Genomic DNA, 27,913 nt, shown 5'->3' on the forward strand with positions numbered 1-27,913 from the left:
TATGTCACCCCCACCACTTCCTGATCTTGTTTTTATTTATATACAGTACCATTCAAAAGTTTGGGGTCACATAGAAATGACCTTGTTTTTTAAAGAAAAGAACAGTGAAGAGGTGACTCCGGGATGCTGGCCTTCTAGGGAGAGTTCCTCTGTCCAGTGTCTGTGTTCTTTTGCCCATCTTCATCTTTTCTTTTTATTGGCCAGTCTGAGATATGGCTTTTTCTTTGCAACTCTGCCTAGAAGGCCAGCATCCCGGAGTCACCTTTTCACTGTTGACTTTGAGACTGGTGTTTTGCTGGTATTTTTTAACGAAGCTGCCAGTTGAGGACTTGTGAAGCGTCTGTTTCTCAAACTAGACACTCTAATGTACTTGTCCTCTTGCTCAGTTGTGCACCGGGGCCTCCCAGTCCTCTTTCTATTCTGGTTAGAGACAGTTTGCGCTGTTCTGTGAAGGGAGTAGGATGCAGTGTTGTACGAGATCTTCAGTTTCTTGGCAATTTCTCACATGGAATAGCCTTCATTTCTTGGAACAAGAATAGACTGACGAGTTTCAGAAGAAAGTTCTTTGTTTCTGGCCAGTTTGAGCCTGTAATCAAACCCACAAATGCTGATGCTCCAGATACTCAACTCGTCTAAAGAAGGCCAGTTTTATTGCTTCTTTAATCAGAACAACAGTTTTCAGCTGTGCTAACATAATTGCAAAAGTGTTTTCTAATGATCAATTAGCCTTTTAAAATGATCGACTTGGATTAGCTAACACAACGTGCCATTGGAACACAGGGGCAATGGTTGCTGATAATCAGCCTCTTTACGCCTATGTAGATATTCCATAAATAAAATTGTCAGTTTCCAGCTGCAATAGTGATTTACAACATTAACAATGTCTACACTGTATTTCTGATCAATTTGATGTTATTTTAATGGACAAAAAAACTGCTTTTCTTTCAAAAACAAGGTAATTTCTAAATGGCCCCAAACTTTTGAAAGTTAATGTACATTTTACACAAAAGTGAAGCCGCTTCGCATACCCCTTGATTGTCTCCATCCCTCCCACACGCCCATCCATCTCCACCCTTGCACAACCCCAAACCTTGTTTAACCTACCTGATCTAACGTAACCTGAAAAGACACAAGAACGAAGCCAGCAATTCTCTATTAGGACGTGATGATGCACACTAATCATTCACTACCTATATTGTCTGACAAATAGGTTCTAAATAAAAGTCAAACTACAGGCCAAAACAAAGGCTGGTTGGAATGAGAGTTTTTTTTGCAGGAGCCTGTCTTAATTAGGTCAGCTTCCTGTCAGTTACAGGGGGTTAGGGGAGGGAAAGAGGGAAGGGGGGATGAGACACTGTGAGCGGTTGAGATGAGACGAGCGCAGGGGCTGCCCTTATCAAAAGCCTCTATGCTGCGAAACCCTTTGAAGCACTCTCCTGCAAACGGTGCTGCCAGGCAACAGAGTAGAGGCAGCCTCCAACAATAATATACATTTTAAATTCTTAAAATGATTCTCTAATCAGTAATCCACCAGGGGGGACCACACTTCCCATTCTCGCCTCCTCACCCTCCGCCTGCAGAACCGCCCCAGTGACAGGTTCAGTTTTAATCACGCTCAGCTCCCTGGGGGTGAGGGGACTGTTCTCAGAGCAGCTGAGTGACATACGGAACCCTCCAGATAATGCAAACACTTATAGCCCCGGCGCGCTGGAGTCTAATCCCAGATCTGAGCCCCCTGGCTGTGTTGAAGAGAGGAGGCCAAAGGGGAGTTTGTGTTAGTCTCTGATGAAGACATTCTGTTGGGGGCGCTACCTTTGGAGTAGGGGGAAATCACATCCATCATGTTACGAAGAACCCTGGAATAGAGTGTGTGTCTGTTACTAAGGTTGCAGAGTACTCTGTTGGCGGACATTGGAATGTTTGCAGTAGAATTGGAATTGATGATTTAAATGTTTCAGATTTAACCTCATGTTGATATATGTGACCCATTTCAGGAAACTAGGCGTTTGTCACGGGTCACTACTTCACAGGAGATTTTCTTAGTTTTTTTAATCAAAATGTGTTTTTTGGCAAAAATGTGCCTTAATAACAAACTTGTAAGCCATCTGTAAATACTAATACAATTGTTAAATTACGAGCCTAGTTGGTTTAGCCACAGAAAAAGAAGGGCAACCTTCCCGCTAGCCATGATTGGCTGAGATGAGTGAGCTGGACATGCAAAGAGATGAGTTTGGATTGGTCTGCTATATATTACGCTTCTGTCTATTTTAGCTGGTCAATATGTCTAGGTAATATAACTGTATTGCGTAGTAAAACTGCATAAGTGTTGCTCTCCACTTTCTGGAGGACCGAGTTTTGAAATCTGTATGATAGCTAAGGAGATGGAGAAAACACCTCTCTGGACTACATCTTCAAACTAAGGGGAATCATGGCATCTGACAGGAGACGCGTCCATCCACGATATATACGGGTAAGATAGTCTAGCTAGCTACATTTTCAGATATGACATGTTTCTAATTTTGAGAGGAAGTCGTTTCATTTCAAGCTAAAGTGTAACGTTAGCTAGCTAACATTAGCTGGCTGGCTCACTAGCTAGCGTTTCGTGTATAATCTTATTCCTATCTCAGAGCCATTTACTTGGCTAATTATAGCCTAAATTTAGCTAGCTAACATTGAACCTGGTTGGTTAGCTACCTGCAGATTCATGCAGGGTAGTAACATCATGAGTTGAGATTATGGTTCAGTACCTAGCTAGCTAGCTACATGTCTTAACAAAAGACTCCACTACAAAAGTAACCATTTCGGTGCTTTCTTAAATTCAGTCTGGCCATCTACTCTGATTTCAGGGCGCTCTCATCTGTGTGCCAGAGCGCAGAATAACTGATGAATTTATGAATGCTCAACACCCTTTGAATATGTCCGTTGTCGGTAAATGTCAGCAAAGAAACGCAATTCAATTTTTGCCAGCAGCCCAGTTACAGTCACCAACTCTCTGGATAACATGAAAACAGCCTAACCAGCTCTGCTAGGGTAAAATGGTCAGAGTGGGGTGTTTTCTCGATTGTGTCTGGAAGTAGCTAGCAAGGTAGCCATTGTTAGCCATTTAGCTTGGGTGCTTGACTGCCGTTGTGAGGTCAGAACATTTGGATCAACCCTACTCATCGGCCAGAGCAACCAGTGTGCTCTCTGAATGCTCTGAGAGCGAAACTCTCTGAATTTACGAATGGACAGTCTGACAGCACAGTTGCAGTCACCAACTCTCTGGATAACATAACAGCCTAACCAGCTCTGCTAGGGCAAGTAAAGTTCAGTGAGCTGTTCTCTCATTTGTGTCTGGAAGTAGCTAGCAAGTTAGCTTGGGTGCTTGACTGCTGTTGTTAGTACAGAACGCTCAGATCAACCCTTAAAGGAGATGGGTGAGGCTAAAGCTTAAGAGGGTGTGAACGATGCTTAATGGGTGTAAACAAAGAAGGGCTTTCCAGTAGTAGTACCAAAACATTCAAAGGTCATTTTCTCAAAAGTGAGTTTACAAGTTTATCAACATTCAAAGCAGAATTACTTTCCCATTATTCCTCAGTTGTAGTGTATGATATATAATTTTGTAGCTCTGGGTCTCTACTTTTATCCAATGTAAAAAACACAATTTCAAATTTTGATACATAAGACCGATTTGAGCTGATTGGTCACATATGTTAAATTGGCCACACATTGTAATATCATGACTGACCACAAGAATCGAAATAGCTCAGGTCAGGTTTGCAATGAATAACTTCAATCAGACCACCTTTCACCTGTAGAGGAGGGAGGAAAGAACTGGTGGGGATTGACACTCACATCCTGTTGTAAATCAAGAGAGAAGATCCAGGCCTGTGCTCGCCAAATTCACCAAAGGACTGTGTTTTGTCTGAACAGACCTTTTCCCGCTGAAACTCTAACACATTCAAAAGCGAATGCTGGAACATTATTTCTAACGTAGAATGTGGGGAATGGTCAGAGGCGAACTACAGAACACTAATGTCATTTTGTTTGCTATTTTGGGATGTCATTAAAAATGTTATAAAGGAAATACTGTAACTTGGAAGTATACACACGACATAGATGAAGTTTCCAAACTATCAGTTGTGCATGTAATATGAAAAATGATGAAAGTGTTTTTGTTAAGAGAATGATGTGATTTGAGAAGTTATAAGAGATAATTGTTTTCCATAACTTTGCACAGTGAGTAATCACCGCCCCCAGAGTGAGGTCAGGGAGCGTGCCAGCCGGCCGAGACCGCCCCTTTCGAACAAAAGGTATAAATGATGGGTTAAGAAATTATTAACACATTGAACTAGAAAAAGAGTGAAGCGGCAGCTACGCGTTTAAAATGGTTAGAACTTTGAATCTCAACACAAGGTGGAGATGATAAACACACCTCCCATCACTGGTACAACTTCTTAGGTGTCCTAAGTAAGGTATCTTTGAAAGAAAATGTAAGTAGTACCATCCTGTTGCTCTGGTCAAACCATTGTATTATGCTACTCTCATCGCCCCACTGGTTGGCTAGCTTATCTTCGAAGAAACAACTTCAAGAGCGAATGGAAGGAAAATCAACTCTGTAGTTCTGTTCAGGTCACCGGACACCAGACAACTATGAAGTAGGACAACAGGAGAAGAGTTGTTTGAACCATTTCGAACAATTGTGTGCCGTGAAAAGGCCCAACCCACTTTCCAAGGCTGGCCCATTCACCGAGAGATCCCAGGTGAACCCAGTCATTTCAAGTAAATGCATTCATGATTTCTAGCTCAAAGCGAGCGGCTGTTCGTGTGCAAAATATATGGTTATTGTTGGTGAGAGTAGTTTCTGAATGTGGCAACATTAAGTGTCTCTGTCCCTCTCTCTCCCTCTCCTTCTCTTCTTTAACAGGTATTCATGTTGTTATCATTCTGCTAGGGACCTGTTTTCAGCGTATCTCCAGTCAATATCGGTGGAGTATGTGTGTTTATCCTGTGTTCCCATTTAAATAGCTAGTAAACAAATAATTAAACCAATAACCAATTTGTGTAGTACTGAATCATAAGTAAGCCTCTGATTTTTACAGATGCAAGGAGGTTACGACTGTTCAGAATGGTGATATGATACGAGGTTATGATTAGGTAAAGACCTTTTAGAGTTTAATTCGGGAGATGGCAACTCTTTAAAGAACCACTCTCGTGGTGCCCCAAATCCTAATGAGTGAATTACATGATTCATTTAATTGGGTAACAATTAAACAGTTAGTTAATTATATAAATAACAGTCCTCAGATTAATGTTAAAGTCAAGTCACGACAACGATGTACTGTATACTACACCACTTCATGCAGCACTGGGTTCTCCTCGTGTACAGACGCACAACAATATTTCTAGGTGGCATATCAGCATTGTATCTCAAATCTGCAACTGTGCAGTAATTTTTACTTTCATGGTTGTCAAACTTTAAAGAGTGAACTCTGATTACGTGTCTAAGAGAACAATGCTATATGGAACTAAAAACTAAAATGAGTACATTGCACTTTCTTGTTTGATGTTAATGTTGTTGTTTAAGTAGGACTGAGGCAACCACACATAGGCCTAAATTATGTGTTTATATTAAATTTTATGAAATAAGACTCAAGCATCAGTTCACAACATATTTTCAGATTGTTGAATGGAACGCAAATAACCAGCAACTCAACACCTATTAAAAGCCTGAATATTATGGCCTTAATAAAACAAATGTACATTGTATCCCCACAAAACAGACCATCCAAATGGTTTAGCTTTTAAATACAAGATAAAGTAATAATCCCTTTAAAGCATGTCATAAAGTACTGAGTCATAAATAACCATAAATGCACACTGAATGCAGGTATTTTTTATAACAACTAATTACAATTATATATAAATGATCTTTCACTTTTTTGCATTGGTTTGCATATCTTGTGATTTTGATTCTCTATTTAATTATGAGGATAAGACAATGAAATTAACTACAGTGCCATTCTGTCTTAGCCTACCCTTATACCTAAAATAAGACTAACATCTCTGAAGCCCCAAGGTAATACTAAGTCTATTAGAGAAGGAGCACAAAGGCATGTGTCATGTTCTCTAAGCCCACAGGAGAATAGTTGCTCTCACAGAAAACAAGGGCACAATCAGACAGTACAATCACAGCTAAAGATGTCACAGGCTTCACTCAGAACAACCACCATGCCTTATCAAAACACCATCTGATATGTAGGTACCGGTTCTTGTGTGTATTTCCACAGCTTTTCCTGGATGCTTCTCCTAGGCCCTTGTTCTAACGGAGGGTTTTGTTATCTTGTATTTACAGTATAAGCCTCCCAACACAGATGGTCTTTACAGATGTGCATTGATTTCTAGAAGAAGCCATCAACAAGATTAACTGTCGGTGCTTGGCATTTTTTCAGACACTTCTACACATGCTAATTCCTGCAAACTACATCTAGGGACAAGAGGAAGGCCACATTTGGAAGGTTTTGCACATATTGATATATGTTATGCCAAAATCTGAGACCATGTTGTACATTGACAAATACCTGTAGTTATATTATGTTGTGTGTGTTGAGGGGACGAGGCTTGCAGATGTTATAGGTGCTCCAAATAGCGTCCAAATTATCTTAGCTATGGAATTGATGTGCTTATGCTTTGATCTATAGTTTAGGTTGCATCTGGTACTCTTGATCTACCAAATTCCATGAGGGCCTGTAGACCAGAGTAATCAATATCACTGAGTAAACCAACAGATGATCACCATCATAGTCTTGTCTGTTGCAGTGCTTCATTTGGACTCAATATATTACTCATCTGAAAACTGTGTACTTTTTATGATCAATGGTGTGGAAAAACTAGCTTTTTAGTATTTTATATCACACAATAGTTAGGGTATTGTTGCAACTTGACAAATGGTGTTGGCTTTAATGAATGCTTGCTATACAAAATGCAAAGTACACTGGTAGCGCAATGTTGCATACATTTCAGATTTACCCATTATCTGTTCATATGGCTGGACGTTTACGTAGGTAGATACCTGACTCAGCAGAAAAACACTCTTCAACTTAACTTCCAGAACAGCAATGAATGGACCTCCGAATAATCATATAATCTCAAGAATGGTCCTACCTCATTGTGAAGTTTCACTCTGAGCCAGTGGAGGAGGCCACTGAGGCAGACCAGAAGATTCAGTGCAATACCCAGGGTGAGGATAAGAGCAAAGTGGTAATAAGGCACCAAAATGTATGTATTATTAACAATGTATGTATTAACAAGAAAAATGACAAACAGGGATGGGCATCTGACAAGAAACATATCCTAAACTCAGCTAAACTGAAAGTAATCAATAACTCTATCAGTTCTAAGGAACAAGTCTTTAAAGGCCCCCCACCAGAAGGCAATGTCAGCCCTATTTCGACTTGATTTCTGACCAATAGCGGAAATTTTTGTTTTGCGGTTCCACCTCAAATCAAATCACATGCTTTGTAAACAACGCATGTGGACTAAAAGTGAAATGCTTACTTATGGGCTCTTCCCAACAATGCAGAGAGAAGGAAAATAGAGAGAGAAAAAATAACATTTAAATACATAATAATAAAATAAATAATATATACACAATGAGTAACGATAACATTGCTATCGTGCCTTCAGAGAGTATACACACCCCTTGACATTTTCCACATGTAAAATTTAAAAAAACTATCGGCCTATATCGAATCTCCCATTCCTCTCAAAAAGCTGTTGCGCAGCAACTCACTGCCTTCCTGAAGACAAAAAATGTATACGAAATGCTTCAGTCTGGTTTTAGACCCCGTCATAGCACTGAGACTGCACTTGTGAAGGTGGTAAATGACCTTTTAATGGCGTCAGACTGAGGCTCTGCATCTGTCCTCGTGCTCCTAGACCTTAGTGCTGCTTTTGATTCCATCGATCACTGCATTCTTTTGGAGAGATTGAAAACGCAAATTGGTCTACACGAACAAGTTCTGGCCTGGTTTAAACCTTATCTGTCGGAAAGATATCAGTTTTTCTCTGTGAATTGTTTGTCCTCTGACAAATCAACTGTAAATGTTGGTGTTCCTCAAGGTTCCGTTTTAGGACCACTATTGTTTTCACTATATATTTTACCTCTTGGGGATGTCATTCGAAAACATAATATTAACTTTCACTGCTATGCGGATGACACACAGCTGTACATTTCATTGAAACATGGTGAAGCCCCAAAATTGACCCCGCTAGATGCCTGTGTTTCAGACATAAGGAAGTGGATGGCTGCAAACTTTCTACTTTTAAACTCGGACAAAACAGAGATGCTTGTTCTAGGTCCCAAGAAACAAAGAGATCTTCTGTTGAATCTGACAATTAATCTTGATAGTTGTACATTGGTCTCAAATAAAACTGTGAAGGACCTCAGTGTTACTCTGGACCCTGATCTGTCTTTTGACGAACATATCAAGACTGTTTCAAGGACTGCTTTTTTCCATCCACGTAACATTGCAAAAATCAGAAGCTTTCTGTCCAAAAATGATGCAAAAAAATGTTTCCATGCTTTTGTCACTTCTAGGTTAAACTACTGCAATGCTCTACTTTCCGGCTAACCGGATAAAGCACTAAATAAACTTCAGGTAGTGCTAAACACGGCTGCTAGAATCTTGACTAGAACCAATACATTTGATCATATTACTCCAGTGCTAGCCTCTCTACACTGGCTTCCTGTTAAGGCAAGTGCTGATTTCAAGGTTTACCTGCTAACCTACAAAGCATTACATGGTCTTGCTCCTACCTATTTTTCAGATTTGGACCTGCTGTACATACCTACATGTACGCTATGGTCACAAGACGTAGGCCTCCTTACTGTCCCTAGAATTTCTAAGCAAACAGCTGGAGGCAGGGCTTTCTCCTATAGAGCTCCATTTTTATGGAATGGTCTGCCTATCCATGTGAGAGACACAGACTCGGTCTCAACCTTTAAGTCTTTATTGAAGACTCATCTCTTCAGTAGGTCCTATGATTGAGTGTAGTCTGGCCCAAGAGTGTGAAGGTGAACGGAATGGCACTGGAGCAACGAACCGCCCTTGCTGTCTCTGCCTGGCTGGTTCCCTTCTCTCCTCTGGGATTCTCTGCCTCTAACCCTATTACAGGGGCTGAGTCACTGGCTTACTAGTGCTCTTCCATGCCATCCCTAGGAGCGGTGCGTCACTTGAGTGGGTTGAGTCACTGACGTGATCTTCCTGTCCCGGGTCAGTGCCCCCCCCCCTTGTGTTGTGCCGTGGGGTAGACCTTCGTGGGCTATACTCGGCCTTGTCTCAGGATGGTAAGTTGGTGGATGAAGATATCCCTCTAGTTGTGTGGGGGCTGTGCTTTGGCAGTGGGTGGGGTTATATCCTGCCTGTTTGGCCCTGTCCGGGGGTTTCGTCGGCCGGAGCCACAGTGTCTCCCGACCCCTCCTGTCTCAGTCTCCAGTATTTATGCTGCAGTAGTTTATGTGTCGAGGTGCTAGGGCCAGTCTGTTATATCAGGAGTATTTTTCCTTTCTTTTCCGGTGTCCTGTGTGAATTTATGTATGCTCTCTCTAATTCTCTCTCTCTCTTTCTTCTTTCTCTCTCTCATAGGACCTGAGCCCTAGGACCATGCCGCAGGACTACCTGGCCTGATGACTACTTGCTGTCCCCAGTCCACCTGCTGCTCCAGTTTCAACTTTTCTGCCTGCGGCTATGGAACCCTGACCTGTTCACCGGATGTGCTACCTGTCCCAGACCCCGCTGTTTTCAACTCTCTAGAAACAGCAGGAGCAGTAGAGATACTCTGAATGATCGGCTCTGAAAAGCCAACTGACATTTACTCCTGAGGTGCTGACCTGTTGCATCCTCGACAACCACTGTGATTATTATTATTTGACCCTGCTGGTCATCTATTCTCGTTCTGTTATAATCTCCACCCGGCACAGCCAGAAGAGGACTGGCCACCCCTCATAGCCTGGTTCCTCTAGGTTTCTTCCTAGGTTCTGGTCTTTCTAGGGAGTTTTTCCTAGCCACCGTGCTTCTACACCTGCATTCTTGCTGTTTAGGTTTTTAGGCTGGGTTTCTGTACAGAACTTTGTGACATCAGCTGATGTAAGAAGGGCTTTATAAATACATTTGATTGGTTTGATTGATTGATTCTTGTGTCCCTGGATCTAAATGTACTGATCTGCTATACTTGCACATGACCGTTTCATTGTTGGCTATCAAAACAAAAGCAGTGCTTTCTGTTAACTTTATCTGAGAAATTGACTGCAGTAGAACAGTTGTATTCAGCCCACATCATTGCATTCAGCATTAAATGCCCTTACTGGAATGACTATTTCATCAAGCCAACCCCGTTCACCCACCTAATCTACAGTATCTTTATATAGGAAAACGTATGGTAAGAAATAAACAAGTTTGTCATATAATTACAGTGGAGAACAGAAGAATGATAAGGCCTCGGTGCTGAAAAAAACAATTAGATTGAAAAGTCACCAATAATTTAATCAGGCCCATACTTAGTGCAGACTAAATGGCCACATTAACCTTGAGCAGGCACTGTTCAGTGCTATTTGTTTGCATGTGCCTAATGAACTGTCAAAAGCGAGGAAAGGTCTCCAAATACACGGTCCTGGTAGACCTTTATTACTATGGACACGCTAAGTAATGAGGTGGATGAGGCTGGTGGATGCGCATTGTCCGGACCTGTCATATTCTCTCCATTAAAACGTCTTTCAGAGAACCATTCTGCAGCGTGAGAGCTCGGGATGAGCTGCTGATGACAAATAATGGGCTCATTTGGGGCAGAGATATAAAATGGGGCCTTTGGACACTGTCTCAGGACATGGGCGTCACTTGTTGACAGGGTAAAGGGTGTAGCTATTGAACTTACAGCTTCCAAAGAATTGCTGCTGAGAGTCTCTATTTCCCCAATATACCTCTTATGGAACTTTAGGAGGGAAGGTCCTTCTGACCTCCATTTCTCCAGACTGTGACACAAAGAGATAGAGGTCCTGAAGTGGGGCAATGAATACTGATTGGAGTCTAATATGGCTTTTCTGGGTAATTATAATTAAAAGTGCTTTTAAAACACCAAAAAGTATCCCGTCTTTAAAGCTTGGGTAAAGTGCTTGGTAAAAAGGATGGTGCATTTGGGGAATAGATAAACAGTTTTGATGGAGTAGACTACATTTAAACAACAGAAACATACAGAATTATCCATGATGTAAGTGCAATGCATTCTTCAGTACATTCTCCCATTTCACCTAGACTGTAGAATGATATGCCAAATTGATATGTGGAGTCCTGCCACACGATCTCCATTAAAATTGGTGCTCAGGCTTTTGGCTTCAGAGGAGCTGTCAAAAGGCTGCAAAAAGTCATATCAGCCCTGCTCCTGAGGCTGACTATTCGAATTGATGGTGACCAAAAAACTCTGATCTGATGCCCATCTTTTCATGGCCTTCATATCCCAAAGAACGCTTACTACACTGCTCAAAAAAACAAAGGGAACACTTAAACAACACAATGTAACTCCAAGTCAATCACACTTCTGTGAAATCGAACTGTCCACTTAGGAAGCAACACTGATTGACAATAAATGTCACATGCTGTTGCGCAAATGGAATAGACAACAGGTGGAAATTATAGGCAATTAGCAAGACACCCCCAATAAAGGAGTGGTTCTGCAGGTGGTTACCACAGACCACTTCTCAGTTCCTGTGCTTCCTGGCTGATGTTTAGGTCACTTTTGAATGCTAGCGGTTCTTTCACTCTAGTGGTAGCATGATACGGAGTCTACAACCCACACAAGTGGCTCAGGTAGTGCAGCTCATCCAGGATGGCACATCAATGCGAGCTGTGGCAAGAAGGTTTGCTGTGTCTGTCAGCGTAGTGTCCAGAGCATGGAGGCGCTACCAGGAGACAGGCCAGTACATCAGGAGATGTGGAGGAGGCCGTAGGAGGGCAACAACCCAGCAGCAGGACTGCTACCTCCGCCTTTGTGTAAGGAGGAGCAGGAGGAGCACTGCCAGAGCCCTGCAAAATGACCCCCAGCAGGCCACAAATGTGCATGTGTCTGCTCAAACGGTCAGAAACAGACTCCATGAGGGTGGTATGAGGGCCCGACGTCCACAGGTGGGGGTTGTGCTTACAGCCCAACACCGTGCAGGACGTTTGGCATTTGCCAGAGAACACCAAGATTGGAAAATTCGCCACTGGCGCCCTGTGCTCTTCACAGATGAAAGCAGGTTCACACTGAGCATGTGACAGACGTGACAGAGTCTGGAGATGCCGTGGAGAACGTTCTGCTGCCTGCAACATCATCCAGCAAGACCGGTTTGGCGGTGGGTCAGTCATGGTGTGGGGTGGCATTTCTTTGGGGGGCCGCACAGCCCTCCATGTGCTCGTCAGAGGTAGCCTGACTGCCATTAGGTACCGAGATGAGATCCTCAGACCCCTTGTGAGACCATATGCTGGTGCAGTTGGCCCTGGGTTCCTCCTAATGCAAGACAATGCTAGACCTCATGTGGCTGGAGTGTGTCAGCAGTTCCTGCAAGAGGAAGGCATTGATGCTATGGACTGGCCCGCCCGTTCCCCAGACCTGAATCGGATTGAGCACATCTGGGACATCATGTCTCGCTCAATCCACCAACGCCACGTTGCACCACAGACTGTCCAGGAGTTGGAGGATGCTTTAGTCCAGGTCTGGGAGGAGATCTCTCAGGAGACCATCCGCCACCTCAACAGCATGCCCAGGCGTTGTAGGGAGGTCATACAGGCACGTGGAGGCCACACACACTACTGAGCCTCATTTTGACTTGTTTTAAGGACATTACATCAAAGTTGGATCAGCCTGTAGTGTGGTTTTCCACTTTAATTTTGAGTGTGACTCCAAATCCAGACCTCCATGGGTTGATAAATTTGATTTCCATTGATAATTTTTGTGTGATTTTGTTGTCAGCACATTCAACTATGTAAAGAAAAACGTATTTAATAAGAATATTTCATTCATTCAGATCTAGGATGTGTTATTTTAGTGCTCCCTTTATTTTTTGAGCAGTGTATATACAGTGTGTGTTAATGCTTTGCTTTTTCCTGTCTGTTAAATGACTCAGCTGTTTTTTTGCTTTCTCAGCAACCTGACGGAACAGCATCTGTTCATCTGCCATTGAACATCTCTTATTAAAGGTTTCCTTTCTTAATCACAGGATCATCATGTATCTCAGCCAGTAAACCCAAATGATGTCAATTAGGAAACGGTGAACAGTCAAATAAAACCAGTGGTGATTGCGAGAGAGCATGGTAACCTTAGCTAGCTATTTTTATCTATTGTTGGTGTTTATTTTTTTGCTACCACATATTCAAAAGATTATCTAGCTGGCTAAACTGGTTCTGGATTTGTCATAAGCATAGGGAAAACTTTGCCATAGATGCAATCGAGTATCTTTGACTTTGTGATCTATTGTTATCTCCCAAATTTTGTAATCTTTCATAAGAGACGTGTTTTTCTACATTGTAATAGACACTATGTAACCTTTGGTGGGTAGGCTGCTGGTAGTCTTCGGCTGTGCAGTCTGGTTTCATAGACTAGACATAACATAGTAAATGTGAATCCAGGATATTCAAATTATTAGGATATGTTACGTTTGGTTGGGTTACATAACAAGGATGGTTACTTAGGGCAAAAAGGATAGTATGGTGGTTGATGGATGGGCATATAACGCAAACATCTAGCAACCCAAAGGTTGCGAGTTCACCTTGCATAATGGACAACTTTAGCATTTTAGCAAATTAGAAACAATTTCAACTACATACTACTTTTATCTTCTTTACAACTACTTAACATGTTAGCTAACCCTTCCACTAAACTTAACCCTTTTAGCTAACCCTTCCCCTAACCTTAACCCTTATACCTAACCCTTCCCATAACCTTAACCCTTTTATCTAACTCTTAGCCTAACGTTAAACCTTTAACCTAACTCCTAAACTTAACCCTAAGCTTAACCCTAAACCCTAACCTAGCTATTGTTAGCCAGATAGCTAACGTTAGCCACCTAGCTAGAATTCGTAACATACAGTTGAAGTCGGAAGTTTATATACACCTAAACCAGATACATTTAAACTCAGTTTATCACAATTCCTGACATTTAATCCTAGTAAGAATTCCCTGTCTTATGTCAGTTAGGATCACAACTTTATTTTAAGAATGTGAAATGTCAGAATAATAGCAGAGAGAATTATTTATGTCAGCTGTTATTGCTTTCATGACATTTCCCGGTGGGTCAGAAGTTTACATACACTCAATTAGCATTTGGTAGCATTGCCTTTAAATTGTTTAACTTGGCTCAAACGTTTCGGGTGGCCTTCCACAAGCTTCCCACAATAAGTTGGGTGAATTTGGGCCAATTCCGCCTGACAGAGCTGGTGTAACTGAGTCATGTTTGTAGTCCTCCTTGCTCACACATGCTTTTTCTGTTCTGACCACACACTTTCGATAGGATTTAGGTCAGGGCTTTGTGATGGCCACTCCAATACCTTGACTTTGTTGTCCTTAATTAATTTTGCCACAACTTTGGAAGTATGCTTGGGGTCATTGTCCATTTGGAAGACCCATTTGCAACCAAGCTTTAACTTCTTGACTGGTGTCTTGAGATGTTGCTTCAATATATCCACATAATTGTCCTCCCTCATGATGCCATCTATTTTGTGAAGTGCACCAGTCCCTCCTGCAGCAATGCACCCCCACAACATGATGCTGCCACCCCTGTGTTCTTCGGTTTGCAAGCCTTCCCCTTTTTCCTCCAAACATAACGATGGTCATTATGGCCAAACAGTTCTGTTTTTGTTTCATCAGATCAGGGGACGTTTCTCCAAAAAGTACGATCTTTGTCCCCATGTGCAGTGGCAAACCTTATTCTGGCTTTTTTAAGGCGGTTTTGGAGCAGTGGCTTCTTCCTTGCTGAGCGGCCTTTCGGGTTATGTCGATATAGGACTCGTTTTACTGTGGATATAGATACTTTTGTGCCTGTTTCCTCCAACATCTTCACAAGGCCTTTGCTGTTGTTCTGGGATTAATTTGCACTTTCGCACCAAAGTACGTTCATCTCTAAGAGACAGAATGTGTCTCCTTCCTGAGCGATATGACAGCTGCGCGGTCCCATGGTGTTTATACTTGCGTACTATTGTTTGTACAGATGAATCTGCTACCTTCAGGCATTTGGAAATTGCTCCCAAGGATGAACCAGACATGTGGAGGGCTACAATTTTTTTCTGAGGTCTTGACTGATATCTTTTGATTTCCCCATGATGTCAAGCAAAGAGGCAGTGAGTTTGAAGGTAGGCCTTGCAATACATCCACAGGTGCACCTCCAATTTACTCAAATGATGTCAACCAGCCAATCAGAAGCTTCTAAAACCATGACATAATTTTCTGGATTTTTCTAAGCTGTTTAAAGGCACAGCCAACTTAGTGTATATAAACTTCTGACCCACTGGAATTGTGATATAGTGAATTATAAGTGAAATAATCTGTTTGTGAACTATTGTTGGAAAAATTACTTGCGTCATTGTCATGCCCGGACCTTTGAGAGCCGTTTTATTTCTCTATTTGGTTAGGTCAGGGTGTGATGGGCATTCTATGTTTTGTTTTCTAGGTTTCTTTATTTCTATGTTTTGGCCGGGTATTGTTCTCAATCAGGGACAGCTGTCTATCATTTTCTCTGATTGGGAATCATACTTAGGTAGCCCTTTCTTTCTTTCTTTCTTTCGGTTGGTCGGTCGGTCGGTCGGTCGGGGTCGCGACATTTTTAAATAAAAGAAAAGGTATGCCACGCTGCACTTTGGTCCACTTCTTTTGATGGCCGTGACAGTCATGCACAAAGTAGATGTCCTAACCGACTTGCCAAAACTATGGTTTGTTAACAAGAAGTTTGTGGAGTGGTTGAAAAATGAGTTTTAATGACTCCAACCTAAGTGTATATAAACTTCTGACTTCAACTGTACATTTAGCAAATTTGTAACATATGTGACCGAACGCCTTGATTCGGTCTTATGTAGCAAAATTTTAAATAGTGTTTATTACATTGGATAAAATAGAGACTCAGATCTAGAAAATTATATATCATACACTGCAGTTGAGGAACAATGGTAAATGTTATTCTGCTTTGAAAGTTGATAAACTTGTAACCCCACTTTTGAGAAAATGGCGCCTCTGACTTAAAAAAAAATATGTTTTTATCTAGACAAGTCAGTTAAGAAACATTCTAGTTTATAATGATGGCCTACTCGGGCCAAACCCTCCCCTAACCCGGACGACTCTGGGCCAACGCTGAAACTCCCGATCATGGTCAGTTTTGATACAGCCCGGGTCTGTAGTGATGCCTCTAGCCCTGCGATGCAGTGCCTTGGACCGCTGCTCCACTCGGGAGGCCAACGCTTTTGGCTTTTGTCTACACCCATTCAGCATCGTTCAGACCCACTTAAGCCTTAGTCCCACCCATCTCTTTAAAGATTCACATGTGACGCCATGTGGCAAACACACGCTATATCAAATAAAATCAAAGTTGAATTGTCACATGCACAGGATACAGAAGGTGTATACGGTACATTGATAATACTTGCATAGAAGCAATATCAAAACAGATGACCCTTACCCAACACACGTGTCTAAATTGATGGGTCATGTGAAGGAAATGCTATAACCACCCCCCAGCCACATCTAAAACAAACAGTGTCATAGCTGTAGTATGAATCTGCTGGTAGCTAAAGCTAACAAACTAGGTTCAATAGCTAGCTAACATTAGGCTATAACTAGCATTGTAAATGGATTTCTGATTCAAATAATATTACTACACAGATCATACATGTAACGTTGGCTAGCTAACCAGCAGCCTAACGTTTGTTAGCTAACTAACAGTACATTTTAATTTGCAATAAAAAATACTTTCTGAAAAAATTGAAAGTTTTATCTGGAAAATGTAGCTAGATTCTTACCTATATACACGGATGAACACTTTGCAGCAGACTGGACACATCTAACTCGGTTTTGTTTGATGCTACATCTTGTTTGGCCAGCTTTATGTCAAGTCACTCCGGTTCACACTGAATGCGGCGTGTGCAGAAAGCAGCCCATCACTTTTTCCTACTGATCTGTCGATAGCCCCTGCTAAATTCAGGGCATCAATGTTGTTGAGAAAAGTAGCAAAACCTTTGTAGTTCTCGATGGCTAACGTTATATCTTTAAAAAATGGCACAGTAGAAAGGACTGTCAACACATACTGAGCATCTCACATTGCAGACCAATCCAAACTCATCTCCCGGCATGTCCAATTTTCCATTATTTCAGCCGATCATGGCTAGTGGGAAGGTTCCTGACTTTTTCTTTGGCTAAGCCAACAAGGATCGTAACTTACAATTTTATTCATATTTATGGATGGAATACAAGTTTGTTATTAAGGCACATGAAAGTTCATATGTTCCAGAAGGCATTTCTACCAAAAAATGCCTTCTGATAAAAAATAAATGTTTACATTCAAATGTGAAGTGTAAAGTAATGACGTGCAACATACGCCTAACATATACTAAATGGGTTGTCTCAGATTTGTGTATAGAATAATTTGAAATGCGTGGAGACCAGGTTACATTCAGTGGCTACTGTACAGCAAAGCCAATTCAGCCCTTGCTTCATGGTTCTCACAGGGGAAGGTACAGGCTACAATGACTTAAAGGGTCAAAACCATTCATCTTGAGGTGATGGGGGGAACAGGGTTTCAAAATGCAATCATCACGCAATTATAACATTTATAAAATGGTAATATATTTATTTTGAATACAAACTAGCTCAAAAATAAGTGAAAATTGTAAAAATGTTCCAATGGTTTATCTTAATTTTTGTGTAGTAAAGTGGAGGAGCAAAAACATAAGTTTGCACCCCCTATTTTAATTTGCTCCATGGTTTAGACGGCCAAGTGTAGGCTTCAGTGAAAACCTATTTGGCTTACGGCCCATGTACACTAGGGGCGGCACCGTGGGGTGAAACACTGTTTCCCATTCATTTTCAATGGAAGGAAAGTGGTGAGAAGCGGAGTGGGCGAGGACCGTTGGGCAGCATGAACGTGGTGTGGGAGGCAGCAAAAAAGTTCAGCATTTCAAACTTTATGCAAGTCACCAGCGGCGCTGGGCAATGACCAATCATATTCGTCATATGACGAATTTGATGCTATGCAACCCAAAGCTGGAACACAAATATTCCAGGATGGAAGCAAATGCAAGTAATTCTAACGTCATAATGAATCATGCAAAACGTGCAGTTAAGAGGAATATGTTAGTTAATGTAGATACAAACGATTATTCATTTTTCTTTCATAAAGTTAATTCACGAAAATAGCTTTTTAGAAAGCTAGCTGACTAGCTAACATTAGCCAGCATTAGCTAGCTAGCTTTATGGGTGTTTTGACATGAGTATGAAATTTGTAATTCGTGTTGTTTAATGTTTTAGGAACTCCTTAGACAACCAGCAAACCAGGCTGTCATCTTGTGAAACAGGGGTTGTGAATCTAGCTACTGCAAATTGAATGTACAATTTTGTAAGCTTGCCTTGCTGGTATTTGCAATGCATCTGAAGTAACATAGCTAGCTAGTTAACTATGTTATTGCTAATTGTTTAGTGGAGGATAAAAATACCTGTATGCCTATGGATGTGTAGCTAGCTAGGTAGCCGATCTGTCTATGGCCCCAAAACGTTTGGTATAAATATTATTTCAGAACAGTGGTTTTAATTGCTTCCACCAGTTAATCATTCATCCCCAAGAAATAGCAGAAAATGACTGTTACACGTCAATATTATAATGTCAATATTAGCTAGCTAGCTATGAACCTCAGCTATCATAGCCGGTTGTATCGACTTCAATACAATCTGAATGGCATCAATGAAGCCTATGGATTGAGTAGAATATAATATAACATTATTGTACCAAGGAAGCAAATCATATATTCATGTAGTTAGTTATATTACCAAGCATGAGTTCCCCACATTGTAGCCTGTACATTGAATATATTCACTCATCATATAGTCTTACCTTGGCAAAATAAATGTGCGGTCCATGTAGGAATGTCTTTGGCAATCTTTTTCATTCATATTTAATGCCAGGAGTATCAAACTCCAGTCTTTGAATGATGCTGAGTCAGCATGTGTGTATTACAATTATACACTTCAACAGTGTTTACCCATCGTGGTCCTGGGACATCAATGGTTACACATTGTAACTCTGGAATATAATAGAACTAATTTCCTTCATCTGCATTGATTCGATGACACAGGATAGGTGTAGTATTTCATCAAACGAGACTTCATTTCAACCAGTAGAGAATGTGAACCTTTGTGAATGTGAAGCTTTATTGAAAGAAGTTCATTATGTAAGTGTTCTAAATACAAAAATACATGCATTATACATATTATAATTGTATTATTATAAATTAAGTTCAATATATACTTTAATACACATCTGGTGTGCACTATAAAAACAGTGGAAGAAAGAGGAGGTGGGCAGAGAGGTGTGAGAGAGTGTCAAATACAGAAATGGAAAGATAAGAACAGAGGAGCAGGGAAGATAGCATATGATTAATGATTTACAGTTCTACTAAACTTCATATTCTCTCAGGTCATCATGATTACATAATAGTGTCTCTAGCAGTGTCTCCTAACCAGCCCTGGGCCCCCAGTTGGCCCAAGGTTAATCTTAGAGGGTCAGGTGGCGATGACAGGACTGGGGCTTGGCATCCTCTCTCACATCACAACATACCTGCAAACGAGAGACAGATGGAGAGAGAGCATGATTAAAAGCCTCGTGTGTTTTTAATTCTATCATTGTCAGTCATTATAATCATCAGGAAGTGAAATACAAAACTGACCTTGTATCATTAACTTCTACATCTTCATCTGTATTTCGATGTAAAGTGTCTCTTTAATAATACTTCCTGTTGACCCGACCAAGTGACCTCTCACCTCTGATCAGAAGAATGGGGGAGAGGGGGGAGAGGGATGAAGTGAAGGAGAGAGACTGTTATTGAGAAAATAAGGTAGTTAAAGAGACCTCTGTGTGTGTGGCCTCACCTGGTGTCCACACTGTGGCTGCAGAGTAATTTATACTTAAACATGCACAGACACATGAGGACAAACAATATAGCGTAGTTAAAGAAATATAAATACTTGAGTGTCTTACTATTCTCCATGGTTGGTCCTCTTACCTATTCTTTGAAGGTGGAAGCCAGAGTTATACACCCGAGCCTGCTTACTCAATAACACAATCCATCAATCAGACTGACACACAAGTGTGTATGTGTGGGTTGTAGGGTGTCTAATTGTAAAAAAAAAAAAGAAAAAAGATGTGACTCCTAAAAGAGCCTCTTTTGTTTTTGTACAGACATCACCCTCACCTGAGAAGTAAAAATCAAAGTGAGAGATACTGGGAATTGAATAACTGCAGTTGACATAGCTAAGTAAATGAAAGAATACTCTTATTACATTGTGGGTGGCGATTAAACAAGCTTTTGGTTGTGCATAGTGTAGTTTATGGTGTTGCCAGGGACCAGCACCCTCTTCGAAGAAGTAGGAGGTGAAGAACTTCCACACGGATTTCCTGCCATGCTGCGTTGTTGGCCCCCATCCTTGCAACATCTTGCAGTGCATCAAACCTCTCCTCTGGTACACAGTGGAGAATTACAGGTCCCCTCCTGGTCCTCGTGTCCATCCTCATGAAGTTATGCAGTACACAGGTAGACTTCACACATGTCTGTATTCCCCCACAAGGTATCTGTAGGAATATGGAAGGTAAATGTCATTATTAGGCTTTTACATCACCAGGTCATTGTGGATTACTAAAGTATAATATCTCTTCTAACAAATCATGATACAATTGGATATATAGATGCATGTGCACACACAGCTTGATCATATCAAGGATAGCATCACAAATGAATACATGAATACCACTTGAAGCTTAATGATGACTTGATCATTTGAATCCGCTGTGTATTGCTAAGGCAAAAACAAAAATGTGCACCCCTTTGAATCCGCAGGACCAGGACTGAGATCCACTGCTCTTTATTGGGACCTCTTCACCTGCATACCATGCTTTCACGGCTCTCTGTATCTGAGGACAGAAAACATCACAAGAAACTGACTTCATTATACTCAAATTAGACGGCAGTGAATATTATGTTATTATTATCTCTGTCCACACTTCGTTCTAGGGACTGGAACTACACAAAAGTACTTGCCCTATCCAGAATAGCCTACTATCTTTGACAATTGGAGCTGCTATCCTTTCACCCTCTTCCATGGCTGTTAGCTAGCTACCTACAAATGCATTTGGAGTTAGTTTTTTTCAATGAAAATACATCAAGATAGCTGGCTAATTCTGAAGTTAGGTAACTGGTTATATTTAATTTATTTAGCTAGCTAGCTATTCAGTTTTTAAAGTTGGCTAGATAGCTAACTAGCTATGTTAGCAGCTGATTTGAGTAAGCCTGCACTATAGCTAGTTAGCTAATAATATATTGTTTGATTTTTTTTTTTTAATGTATTTACTTACTTGAATAGGTTCTCCCAGCCATGTGGATGATTGGAAACACAGCAGAAAAGTATGTTTGTTGCCAGAGTGGTTTAAAGCATATTGCTATTTACCTGTAAAGAAATTAATGAACTGGAGAATGGATTAAACTGTTGACCCATTTAATAACCAGACCTTCATACAAACTTGCTACACTGAATTATTGATGCACAACCGAACTGATGCTATACTGCCAGCACACCCGCACACGGCAATTTACTGAGGAAGAACTTTGCAGTTGTTTCTGATTACTAAACAATGCCATGCTGGTGGGTGGTAATTTTCTAATAGAACCCAGCCCTGAAAATAAATGTAGACTGAAAAGTATTAGTACGTCACATCATAGCGGAAACACACAGCATTGCCACTTCACGCTCAAATATACCATATTCTGACTAAAACTATGACTTAGTGACTTCAATCATTGTTCAACATCGTGGGTAAGCTCTGGTCATCTTCTTTTCAGTAGAAAAAAACGAATTCCCACTCTTTTGGGCCTTTTAATAGTCAATATACAATCTGCGTTACCTGGAGCCAGCACAGCATTGAAAATGAAAAAAATGTATACATTTCTATAGAATATAGCAAAAAAAGTCACAGAATAAATGTTCTAGATAACGATTACATTGCAGATTTGAGACTATTTGTCATCCCCTGCCATTACTAAGGGAAAGCAATGGATTAAATATGCATGGGTATTTTGTGCATTTGATTGCAATTTCCTCAATGGCCATTCCAACACCAGAACCTTAATTACCAATGACCCCCATGACTGCCAATAACCATAGCTCTCCATGGTAATAAATAACATAATGATGAAAACATTCAAGCCAGGCACCTGGTATTTGAAACACAAGGCTTGGGAGTATGGCTCTTCAATTACATTACATGGTGGCAGCTAATTGCTGGACCATGGGTTTCTATAAGGACTTTTTGTGAGAGTGAATTAACATGCAAGGCCTCACCAAGAGACTGACCGATAACAATTTACTTGGACGGCTTTTGGGGATAGAGGTGATTGGTAATGCAACTGTTAGATCTGTTTTAGAGCTTCTTTTATACCCTTTTTTTAGGGTTAGGCATAAAACTATTGTGTACAGTATAGCTGAGGACATGTTAAGAACGTTTGGGCATGGCATTTAGAGCATGCCAATCTTACCGATAAATAGTGGGTTGACACCCCCCTATGTAGACCCAACAGATACTTTCAAGATAAAATAGTTAGATCTGCTGTTCCTTCTGAGGATTGTAGTTATATGAGTCTGCAACACTTACTAATTGACAGTATCTTCATTTGAAAAGGGTGGAGCATGCCACAATCATCTCTGACTGACTTTCATGCTTCAGACTTCTCCACCGCCTCGGAAATTCGGTGACACAGTATATTTTCCAGTGAGATGGCACTACAGCAGCTGTGCCTAATCATTGTGCTAGATCTCCCAGTAAGCCATGATGTCAGATCCGTCTCCCGTCCTCTCTGCCAGGAGGGGTTGTATGTATCATGGGGAGTACAGTATATCCTCGCTGACAGACAACTGAGGTTCAACTTCACACTTCTCGCCACATTTCATCAATACTCTGCAGTTGATGAGGCAAATAATCATCTCCCCTAACGCAGATGAGCTTAGTCTCTGTCTGTGTGCTATGTGCTGAACCTAGGGAAGACTGGGCCCCATATATTATCAGCGATTCCACTCAGCAGTGTGCCTCCCGCTTTGTACTTTATGGACTGAGAGCAGGTGCAAATTAATTCCAGATGAGGAGCGGGGGCGGTGATTTAACTTGGATGAATAATTAAGACTTGCATATATTTATAGCATTTTTGTCCGTTCTCGGGGGAAATCCCAGGCTTAAGCCTTTGACAATACGGGGCTGTGTCACGGACACAGATTAATCTTAATCCTAGACTAAATTGCATTTTTAAACTGGACTAACGGAAATTGCATTTCTCAGACATGGTTTAAAATAGTCTCGGATCTTCTCTAGTCTAGATTTAAAAAGTCTGATTTCCAGAAGGACGATTAGAGTTCATATAGTCAAGGTTTAAATGAAACCTGGCCAGAGGCAGGTTTAACTTCAGATTAACTGGATGATGACCCCCAGGTTGACCATGACAATGTAGGAAAATGGATTACCTGGACTATTTAAATTATGATCAAAGAGCACCACCAAGACCAGACAGAAGGGTGGTTATAGACAGGAGCAACCCACTGAATGACTTCGATCGAATCAATTTGTACAAAGAAAATGCACCTGACATTATTTGTTTTGCTTGAGCCATGGCTTTCATCTGATTCTCTTTGGGGAAATCCCATCCCTCCTTCACTACAAGTACTGATCAGCTTGAGGTTTTTGGCATCTGGAACTTTCCATCATCAAACAGGAGATTTTGTGTGGTGTAAATTAACCGACTATATGCAGAATAGTCCACAATGTCTGCAATCCCATATGTGAACTGAAAGATAATTATATCAAACTCCCTTATGCTGCTGCCCAAGCCAATGACAATTTAGACTTCTATGAGTATGGGAACTTCCCTGGAGTCATTGGCTGTATAGATGCATGTCATATTCCCATCAAGTGTCCCTCTACAGCAGATGCTGAGGAGTACAGGGGGAAAAACTGGTTGTCAATGAATGTACAAAGTTTGTGTACTCCCAATTTGCTGTTCTCCAACATTGTTGCATTTTAGAAAGGTACAACACATGATTTTCCAAAACTCCTCTTTGTAAGCTCAGCTTGAAGGAGGAAAACCTACTGGAAACATACTTGGTGACAGTGGGTACGCACAGACCAACTTCTTGTTCAACCCCCATCTTCATGCAATGGGACATGAGCAACAACGGTACAACCAGGCTCATTTACCCACCGGAGGTGTAGTGGGAGCGCAAGTTTGATATATGGAAGAGTCGTTTCCAGTGTCTCAGAAACACATTGCGCTTTCAACCAAGAAGATGCTACATTACCATAATTGCAACAGCAGTGCTTCACAATTACCTCAAACAGCATGGCTGCTCAGATCCTCGCATTGCAGATGAGGACGACCCAGATGTTCCCACGGTGGAGGCAGACATTGACAGAAATGGACGAGCCTGCAGAGATGCTTTTCTATGCAGCACTTCTCACAACAAAGATAGCTCAAGTGATTGAAGCAAAACATAGCAATGGATTGGTAACAAAAATGTTTTTAATTCACCAATGGAAACATTGGGACCCCGAACTAGTGCTGGTTCAAGAAGAACACTCTTACTACTCTGCTTCATGTTCCTCGCCTCCTCCTTCCTAGCCAACTCAACGTGAGGGATTTGCATCTTCATGTCATGCTTTTCTTTTAAATACATTCGTTTGCGCTCATGGAATTCCATGGCCAGTTTCTCATGCATGCCCAGCTTCTGAGTCCTCTGGCCTGGATTAGTGACACAATCTTCCATTCTGGCTGCTGCAGATGTAGCGGGCTGACCTTCATCTCATCTTATCCCTTCCGAGCTATGGTGATCATCTGCCTCTAGAAGATGATTATGTTGCTGTATTAGAGAACTTTGTGTCTTCAACGGCTGACTTCATCACATCATTTGAATTATGGGAGTGCAAGAGATGACTGACGACATTACATATTCCCTGCAGTCTGGGGATGGCAAATGTTGAATGAATGTGCCGTACCAAATGAGGATTGGAACGGTCCCCCATCTGAACTGTCCAAATGGTCATCATCAGAGATACCTTCCAGGGGTTGCTGGTTGTCAATGATCCCGGTCAAACAAGTCCCCCAGCTCACCTGTTTCTTGAAACAGAATTTTGTCTTATTTAAGTAGATTTTATGTTTTTCCACAGGACCTTAGCAAGACAAGACAATATATAAAGGATATTAGTAATTATGTATGATATTGTTTGTTACATTTCTGTCACACAAATACCTTTAGGCTCCACTGTGTTGTGTTACACAAGAAAAAGCTCCAGGCAAGACCCATAAGCTTTTCACACCATGTCAAAAACAGTGAAAGGTAAAAGTTCACTAAAACAAAATGTGTGTTCAAGGCATATGAGTGTCCTCGGCTCCACTGATGACAGTATCTAAAGCACATAAAACACATACAATTAAAGAAAGTACCTAAGGATCGACATAAAAAGTTGAAAGTGGTTTCAGCAGGAAAATTCTGGGATTCTTGAAAGTCGGGACAATCCTTGTGCGGCAGGGAAGGGAAACTAAGATTTTGTTCCATTATTTGAGATTTAAAGAAATTACATTTAGGGGAATTTTACACGACGGAAGATTGGCTTTTTGAAGTTTCTAAATATTTTAAATATTATTAATTTACAATTCCCTTGTCAGGAGAAAAGGATCTCAATTACAAACCCTCCCAAAAAGTGAAATAAGGAATATTAACTGAAAAAGAGGGATCTTATGTAGTTTCTTGAAAAAGTACTCTCTGACTTTAAAAACATATTTATCTCATCTGTGATTCCTTAAAAATGTGTCTGAAGATTTGATCAACTCAGTCAGATTAGTCTAAATCCTAAACTAATCAGGAGTAAGCAAGGTCAGCTGCACCACAAGGACCTATTTTTCATGTCCTCGTTGAATGCAGTGTAACAAGACCACTCATGGTTTGGAAAGTTCTCTACTAAAGATAGATTAAAACAAACCAGACTCTGTGATCGTAACATTTTCAGCAAAATCAACAACACTGCATATCATGCCAGGGCAAATTTGACGAACCACCGCACTATTTCTGCACAAAACAATAAAACCATTGCAATATTATCGCATAAAACTGATCTATCACCGCAGTAAAAAAAGAGGGCTCGCAATTTCAACTAATCAGTGCACATTTGCCAAGTAATATGTTTGAATCAAGCCACAAGCCACAAAGCGTCAACAAACCTTTACACCCATTAGCACATTTTCAAGAAAAATTTGACAAAATCATTGCATATTGCCATGCAAAAATGTCAGAATTGCCACAGCAAAATCAAGCATTTTTGTCTGCAAATATCACTGAAAATCTCCCCGAAATCCTGGAAGGACAATTTTGAAATTCCCATGGTCACAACCATAAACCCTCAACTCCCTGATAGATTAGGATATGGAATTTGGTGCAAATGTTTATTTTATAGAGTCATAAAGCAATTGAGGACAAATTAAATTTGTACTTTATATACAACTTGCATGACGAAGAAAACATTTTATTTTTGTCTGCGCCGTCAGATTTTTGTCTAATGTCGACCCCGTCAGAGTGCTGAAAGATCTGATAGAATGGATTTTCAAATTTGACCAATGTTTGTGTTCCACTTTTATTTTTAGAGGCAAAAATAAACCTGTTTTGAGTTTTTGTTGTCAACTCTGTCAGTGGCTTGTCAATTCCGTCAATCATGGCTAACTCTCTTAAGAATTTTTTTGTTGTTCTCAATATTCTGAACAAATATTTTAGTCACTGTTCTGCAAAATATGCTTAAACTATTGAAGTATTTGCTGTGCTGGATCAAAGGTATAATATTTGCTTTATAAATGTTTTATGTTATGAATCTAGAAAAACATACCAAAATGCTAAATCCCTGGAGTATTATATAACGTATTCAAATAAGATAATGTTAGAATTAAACAATCAAGGCATTTAAACACATGTTAAACAATAAATCCAAAAAACAAATTCCTTTTATGATGTCTGGCGGAGTTGACATAAATCCAGTTGGTTATAATCTATGGAAAAATGGAATTCGAATGTTTTTCATTTACATGGAGTGATAGCTGATACGTTGGTCTATCAAAATAGTTTTTCAAATGCTGTTAATATTAAGAAAAATATTTGTCCAGTCTTTCAAGAATCCCTGATTGACATAATCTTCAAACTTTGTTGTAATCGATGAGGAGTCTGTTCCAAATGTGTGGTTTATAAACTCAATCTCATTATTTTACAAATTCCTAAAACCTACATTCTTTATGTCACTATTGCTGATTTTTTTTATGTCTCCTCCCTCAGATAGCTTACAAGTGTTTGTGTGGGTTCCTTGGAAGTCACTGTAGTGCAAGTGCAGAGGGATTCTACTCTGATGAGGACCTCGTTCTGATTCTAAGATGAATTATTTATACTGGCTATGATGTGTGTGATGTTTTATTGAGGCATACTTACCAGGGGCTATCGAAGGTGATCCCTTGGGCTCCCAGTTTTTGACTCAGCATCCCCCTGGCCAAAGGGGCAGTTCCTTAGATACTTTAAAAACCAACATAGAAAGTCCAAACACTCAAACCAAAACCCAAAACAGTTCACAAAGTTAAATCATGTTTCC

At 40.7% G+C, this 27,913-nt stretch overlaps 1 pseudogene; it reads right to left on the reverse strand.

Moving 5' to 3' along the window:
• The window catches only part of LOC139382229 (NTPase KAP family P-loop domain-containing protein 1-like), a 47,702-nt pseudogene extending 22,643 nt beyond the window's left edge, over positions 1-25,059 (reverse strand).
• Between the last annotated feature and the right edge of the window lie 2,854 nt (positions 25,060-27,913).

The sequence above is a fragment of the Oncorhynchus clarkii genome, chromosome 24, assembly GCF_045791955.1.
Source record: "Oncorhynchus clarkii lewisi isolate Uvic-CL-2024 chromosome 24, UVic_Ocla_1.0, whole genome shotgun sequence".
Classification (NCBI taxonomy): Eukaryota; Metazoa; Chordata; class Actinopteri; order Salmoniformes; family Salmonidae; genus Oncorhynchus; species Oncorhynchus clarkii.